Below are 7,890 nucleotides of genomic sequence, written 5' to 3' on the forward strand. Positions count from 1 at the left end.
AGCAGCAGAAATTGGCCGAACACCGGTCATGAAATCACTACACTGGCTTCCAGTGAGTCAAAGGATAGAGTTTAAAATCTTCCTGCTGGTCTACAAAGCACTGAATGGTCTTGGACCAAAATACATGGTTGATCTGTTAGTTCCTATGAAGCTCCCAGACCCCTGAGCTTCATCTGGATCTGGTTTGTTGTGGTTCCCAAGAACCAGAACCAAGCAAGGTGAGGCAGCGTTCAGTTATTCTGCTCCTCACCGGTGGAACAAACTTCCTGTAGACCTGAGGTCTGCTCCAACTGTCAGCTCCTTTAGATTAGGGTTAAAAACATTATTATTTACTGAAGCGTACTCTTAAATTAAATACTTACCTGCTGTACTCTACTGCCCTTACTTTTTAACAACTTGTGCTTTTTATTATTTAACCTCTTTTATTATCATTTTATTTCATTTTATTTGTTATTTACTGTTTAATTGTGTCTTGCTGCTTTTAATGTTGATGTAAAGCACTTTGAATTACCTTGTGTTGAATTGTGCTATACAAATAAACTGGCCTTGCCTAACAGACTTGTGCAGACCTGGATGACAAGCTGATGACGAGCATTAATTAGAATCAGGTGTGATGATGCAGGGCAACATCTAAACATGCAGGACAGGGGTCCCCGAGGACCAGGGTTTAAAACCACTGATCTAGGCACTTCTCCAATTGACAAAGACGAAAAGATCTACTAAAAGATTGTAAAAATAAAAATCAGGTAGGCAGACGACAATACTGTTCACCCTACCATCCTACAGTAACACAAAATTAATTTTAACGTGAATATTACAGAATAATTAAGCAAGATTTGAGAATATCCATCCCTCCATCCATTATCTATACCCGCTTTATCCTTTGCGGGGTCACGGGGGTCTGCTGAAGCCGAACCCAGCTCATTTCAGGGCTGAAATGAGCGGCAGGGGTTACACCCTGGACGGGTCACCAGTCCATCGAAGGGACACATACAGGACTGTCTCAGAAAATTAGAATATTGTGATTTTCTGTAATGCAATTACAAAAACAAAAATGTAATACATTCTGGATTCATTACAAATCAACTGAAATATTGCAAGCCTTTTATTATTTTAATATTGCTGATCATGGCTTACAGCTTAAGAAAACTCAAATATTCTATCTAAAAAAATTAGAATATTCTGGGAATCTTAATCTTAAAGGAGCTTGAGGCCGGATTGTGGCAGGATTTATGAAAAAAATCTGTATACATTTTAAGTTTTCTAGTAATAATGTCAGATGAAGCGTTCCAAACCCAAAAGAATTATCCCTCTAGTGTATCTCTCCTTTGCCTTGAACAGGCTGTGTGCTGCAAAATGTGCTGCAATTCGGTCCCGAATTTCCCGCGCTGGGCTGCGGATGTGACGTCACATGACGCTGCATGCAGGTTCTCCCCGTTCTCCCCTGCCAGCTTCACTGTTGGCTGCAGTACCCCCAACGGCCGTCGTGGTGAAGGGTGGCGCTAGAGAGTCTCATTTCTTAAAAGGAGCCTCAAGCTCCTTTAAACTGTAAACCATAATCAGCAATATTAAAATAATAAAAGGATTGCAATATTTCAGTTGATTTGTAATGAATCCAGAATGTATGACATTTTTGTTTTTTAATTGCATTACAGAAAATAAAGAACTTTATCACAATATTCTAATTTTCTGAGACAGTCCTGTAGATACACACAACCATGCACACTCACACTCACACCTACGGGCAATTTAGAATCACCGATTAACCTACTATGCATGTTTTTGGACTGTGGGAGGAAGCCGGAGAACCCACGCAAGCACAGGGAGAACATGCAAACTCCACACAGAAAGACTCCAGCCAGGCCTGGGAGACAAACCGGGGACCTTCTTGCTTTGAGGCAACAGTGCTAACCACTAAGCCACCGTGCTGCCCTGATTTGAGAATATCTTAGGAGGAAAAAGTCTAAAAACTGGAAATTGATTTGTATATCAGAACCTTTCCTTTCCGTCATATCTTGTGTATAAATTAGTCTATATGAGGTTCTGTGACGGACTGGTGACCTTTCACCTAAAGAGAGTTGGCATTGAACCAGCAGATCCCATTGATCCAAAACTGGAAGTGGAAATAGTTAATGAATGGATGGATGGACTTTTGATCCGTGGCTAGCTGTCATCGCCTCTCCTACTCAGAAGAGTGGACTTCTGAGTTAACAATAAAGACCTAATAAGAGCACAATCATTCATAGTGTGAAGAGAATATGATTTGTTCTGCTGTTAATTGTATACACAGATCATTTTGGTTGGCCTGCAGAGGTCAGATGAAAAAGTTTACCTAAGGGCAGACAGCTTGTGCTAAATTCAGTGGTTATTTCTGATTTTGCCACCGAAACAACATTTGAAAAGGGAGGTCCTCCTGCCAACATTGGGCAGCATCTCCACAGCTCTTCTGAAATGGATCAGCTAGAGGAGCCAGGACTCACTGTGGATAATTTCAGGACGTTTCCAAGCGGAAGTCTGCAGGGACCAGCAGTCACGTCGGTAGACTACGGTACCACAGCGGGACTAACTCCTGAAGCTGCAGGCCAAGCAAACGCACATCCCAGTGGAGCCTGTTAGTCCTTGTTTCAGCTCTGGCAGCACTTGTTTTGGATGTGATTTCAGTAGGGACACTTTAAAAGAGGTTGTTGAGACAGATTTGATTAGAACTAATGTAAAATGATATTTATTCGCATTACAGCTTAGCATAAGTCAGTCAAGCTTAAATGACTAACTGTGACTGACATAACTCTGACATAACTGACATAACATTTTTTTTCTCGTGTTATGAGAAAAAAAAAAAAGGCTTCAAAACCAAAACCTATGGGTGATGTCACAAGGGTCTTGTTATTATGTCTAATAATCATACAGCTTATGGTTGCATGGCAACAACTGTAATGATGACATCACGTGCAACATTGGCAGGTACCACAAGTGAAGCAGCATGTTGAAACTTACGTCCAGCAGTTCAACATCTGGAGTCCAGAGGAGCTTTTTTACAGCCACACGGCCAGGATAACAACATATGTTGTTCACAGCCAATGCACAAACTATTGTTTTTCCTTTCAAAGTATACCGGTACTTAACTCTTCAAATAAAAAAATTGGGTGATTTTTTGGGGTGTTATAACAATTTAGGCATTAAAGGGTTAAGTCCACCTGTGTCATCTAACCAGTAATCTCATATAAAACTGTATTTTTAAACCGACAGTTACAACAGTAACAGTCAACTGTAACAGTCACTTTTGCACCCATTGCAAGAGCACCGGTGGTTGTGGGGACACCAGCAGCGCTCCTGTTATTCTGTTTTTAGTTACAACAGTAACTTCCATGAAAAGAGCTGCCCTTAATGAGACTTAACTTTGATAACTTTTTTCTTTTATACTGTTTATTTTTTTATGCTTAAATCTCAATTGTTTTTAATTGAGTATTTTTACATTATTATATTGTTAATTTGACTTAAATAAAGGATATAATTCCTGCTTCTGTTATCTGATTTAACTTTATTCTTCCAAACTAAGGGCTTTGGGGAGAGAAGAACTGCATTCCTTCCTTCCACATACCGGTAACCTCTTTTATCTTTGTTAACTTTTTCAGTGTAGATATCATAAGACCGCTGATATGTTGGTATACAATTTGAGTAAACAAACAGCTATGATGACTATGCATAATTTTTAAGCAGACAACATTAATGATTATTTAAAAAATGTTAAAACTGATATCAGAGCCATCAAGGTTTTGCATATTTCCAAGAATGAAACTGTGACTCTGGGCCCACATGTAAAATTTGACCATTTTAGCAGATTGGTCATCAATAATTATTAAGAAGAAACTGCCAGTCTTCATTTCATTTATCTGTAGAAAATGTGATTTTGATAACATATTCCAGTTATTTCAAATCTTTTAATTTTATCACACTGAACAACAATCGGCGCCTTCTGATTTATCATCGTTTGGGTCTGACATTTATTCTACTTTTCCATAATTTGGGACAAAGTTATCGAGGTATTACCACTGTGAAAGGATCACTTCAATGCCATTTTTAAATCTGAAATTTCACATTTATCTATCTATTTATTTATTTACTTTTTACATTTTTAGTTTAGTTTCAGTTCAGACCCTATTGCTGCTGCCATTATGCAACAGACTGTGTGTAAACCCTGAACAGGTCACCAGTCCAACACAGAGCCGGAGAAAGTTAGGATAAACAACCAAGCATGTCGCACTGCGACCTAAAAGTCTATACAAGCCACCGTGCTGCCCTAATTCTATAATAGTTTTTGCAATCTTGTCTTTTTTTTAAATACTGTTCATTAGAGCCCATTTTTTCCCATAGGACTGCCAGGAGTTCTCCTGGTTCAGCTCAGAGGTGGGAATCATTCCCGTTTTTTTTTTGTTTTTTTTCAGTCTGTGTTTTAATTGAGGACAAAACAAGAGAAATATTAGTTGCAAGCGTTTATTTCATGTAAAGGATTGTATTTGGAGTGACCATTTTACGGCCTCTTACCATATGTGCTAGTTTTTTTTAATGTGGGACAAACCGGAGCAACCGGAGCAACCTCAAACCAACAGTTTGCTGCTTGTACAGGTGGGAAAGGTGGATGTTTTAAATCTGAGGGGGTGGAAGTGAGGGGATGGAGGGAAAGGTGTGACAGGACAAGGTTTTTGGTGGTTGTGGTGGGATGGGGGAGTGTTTTTGGCAGGGGAACCGTGTCGATCTCAGGTCTTTCTGGCTGGCTTTTTGGAGGAAGACACCTTTGGCCAGGCAGCTTTGGACAGCATGTTTGCATATGTTCCCTGGGGATTACAGGGGCCATTGTTTCCTCTCTGGGTCGGGTGTGTGTGTGGTCCTGGCCCGGCTCTCTGCAGTGCAGGAAAATCTCCTTCAAGAAACGGGCCGTTGGTAAAGTCCTCTTCCTTCTTCCAGGGTGATTTAGATGCCTTGGCTTTACCTATACTTTGCTGGTGGCCGGTAACTTCCCCAGATGACCCAACACTGTCTGCTGCACTGAGGTTAAAGTTCACGACGGGGACATCTTTGCATTGTTCCTTGTTTGTTTTACCTCCTTCTGCTCTATGATTGATTGATTGATTGATTGATTGATTGATTGATTGATTGAATTGTTTATTTCGAACACATAAGGGAATAATTGTTGGATAAAGAATAATTTAAAATCAAACTGAATATGTAAACTCCATGTGCTGTTAACTAAATCTTTCTGTATGTAAAAATAATGTGCATTCCTCTGACTCTTTCACTGAGAGTACCATCCTGTACCAGACACTGATAAGGAGGGGGCCCCCCAGCCCCCCAGTCTCGCGCTCAGAAGGTGTGCCGATTTTTTCCAGTGGCCAGCCGCGGTACTGCAACAAAAAATCCCATGGGGCCCAGAAAGCTTTTTTCCCATAGACTGCAATAGTAAAAGAGAAGCCTCTAAAACTGTTCACAGGACACCTCCAGCTGTAATCACCGGCAATTACTAATCTTTGTATTCTATATTTTTAAGTCATGGACTTTATATCCGTCAAAAATGTTTTGTAACGGCCCGAAAAGTCAAAGAAAAGTCTCTTTCTGGGCGTGACGTCACGGCCGTGTCGGTGCCATTGATGTTGCCCCGGGGCATGATGGGAGGCCCCAGAGCATCATGGGAGGTGACTCAACTGCGCATGCTCTATGGGCCCGTGTACACGGAAGTAAACCAGGAAGTCCGAGATTTTTTCGGCACATGCGCTGGCTGAGCAAAATGCATTGAAATGAATGGGCGGCCATTTTGGGCACTGTATCCAGTTAATATTATAGATCCATGGGGCCCCCAGCCATAAAGTTGGGCTATCCCCCTCCCCTTTTCTAAGGTAATAAACATGTTCTCAGGACAAAAAGGAGCAGATATCAGCAGGACGATTGAACAAGCAGGCTGCAAGAGCTCTGCTCTGCTGGATCTCCCTCCTGATGAGGCCTTCTTTAATTATATCCCAGTTTTGTGTTTTTATTTAACTTTTCCAGCTCAATCAACAAACCCGGGGTGATCAATTCGATCACAAGATGATATAGAATTTTAAACAAATTCAAAACATACAGAAAAAAAAACCCCACCAACAACAAAAACGTAATACAAACAGGGAAAAAAACAGTGTCTGAAAAAGAGCAGGTAGAAGTTAAACTTATTTAACCCTGCCCCTTTATTACCTCTGTTATAAATTAAACATAAATATTAATAATAAATAGCTGCTAGTTTACACTATTAGGCTACAGATTTTCCCATTGGTTGAGCCTTTGCACCTAACCAGCTAACAAACACAATCTTTCCTTAACATAACTCCTCAATCAAATAACTTCCCAGAATTTCCTTTTTGTACCGTTTTTTTAATTTATTTATATTTGTACATCGCTTCAACCCATCACCCAACCCATTCCATAGATCCATTCCAACAACTGAGATACACATGCTTTTCCTTTTAGAATGAACACATTGTTTTTTGAAGTTAAATTTTCCTCTTAAATTATAACCCCCTCCCTGTCACAAAACATTTTCTGTAAATTGCCTGGAAGTGAATCAGTTCTCGCTTTGAATATGATTTGTAGAGTTTTTAGTTTGACAATGTCCCAGAATTTCAACACATGCGACTCTAAAAACAGTGTGTTTGTGTGATCCTTATAACCCACATTGTGAAGTATCCTGATTGCTTTTTTTTGCAGTCTGAATAGCGGTTGTAAATTGCTTATGTGTTGCCCCCATGATGACATGACATCGAGGACAAGTCTTTTGTTGTGGTCTCTAACCGCTCCACCAAGGTTCTTATCCTGTCCATCAAGCTCTAGGTAGTGGCTCTCTTCTCTTCCCTCTCCTTTTCCAGACTCTCTGACATGAGAGTTATACCCAGAAGATGTTGATGATTGCGCTCCAGGATTTTCTGGCTCTCCGTTACATGTGCATTCAGCGTTTTTGCCTGTTCAGCCAGGAAACGGGACTTGTCGTCCTCCTACTGGTGTTTCTGATCGTCCACTTGTTGCTGCGTTCGGACCAGAGCGGCCTTCATGGTGCAGGGTTCCTCTCTTTGCTGGGATAAACAGGCCTCCGTCTCCTCCGTCCTGGTTTTCTCAGCACTGACAACTGCTTCCAGGTGGCTGATTTTACTGGCAGCATCTGCATGTAACTTGTCTCTTTTATCCAGCTCTACATACAGAAGGGATATTTCTTTTTCTGCTTCAGTTTTATTCAACTTTATCCGTTGTTTCAGCTGCTCAATCACCTATTGTAAATGAGTTTGCTCTTCCAGGGACTCTGTCTGCTGGATTTCTCTCCGAGTCTGTACTTGAGCCGGTGCAGTCTGAACTTTGCTGGTCTCCTCTCGTCGCTTTGCCAGAGAAATGTCAGTTTTCTTTCTCTGTCCCTGTTCACAAGATTTCTCTGCTTGTAGCTGCTCAGTTATTGAGGTAATATTGATATTGATCACATCAAGTTTGGGTTCAGTACATCTCTTCATCTCACCTAATATGGATGCGTTCTCCTGCTGAAGTTTGGAGATGTCCTTGTCCTGATCGCCCAAAGTTTTATGAGGCTCATCCTCCGATATTATGGGCAAATCCTTGTCGGTGAGATCAATATTCTTAGAATTAGTGGAGGTGAATCTTCCAACAGTCGGCAGATTTGTGGCTGTTTGGGCTGCATTTCCTTCAGCAGATTCCATGTTGGGACCATCATCAGGAAGTTCAGACGGTGTGGTTGGCATTGGAGGAATCCCCTCAGGTTGTGGCTCTGATGCTTGAATGAATCTTCTTAGCTAACACACGTGCAGTCTCCCTCAGCAAATTCCTCCAGCAGCAGCAGCCTCTCTCTGGAGTGCAGCTGCTCCT

Source organism: Cololabis saira, chromosome 15 (assembly GCF_033807715.1).
Source record: "Cololabis saira isolate AMF1-May2022 chromosome 15, fColSai1.1, whole genome shotgun sequence".
Taxonomy (NCBI): domain Eukaryota; kingdom Metazoa; phylum Chordata; class Actinopteri; order Beloniformes; family Belonidae; genus Cololabis; species Cololabis saira.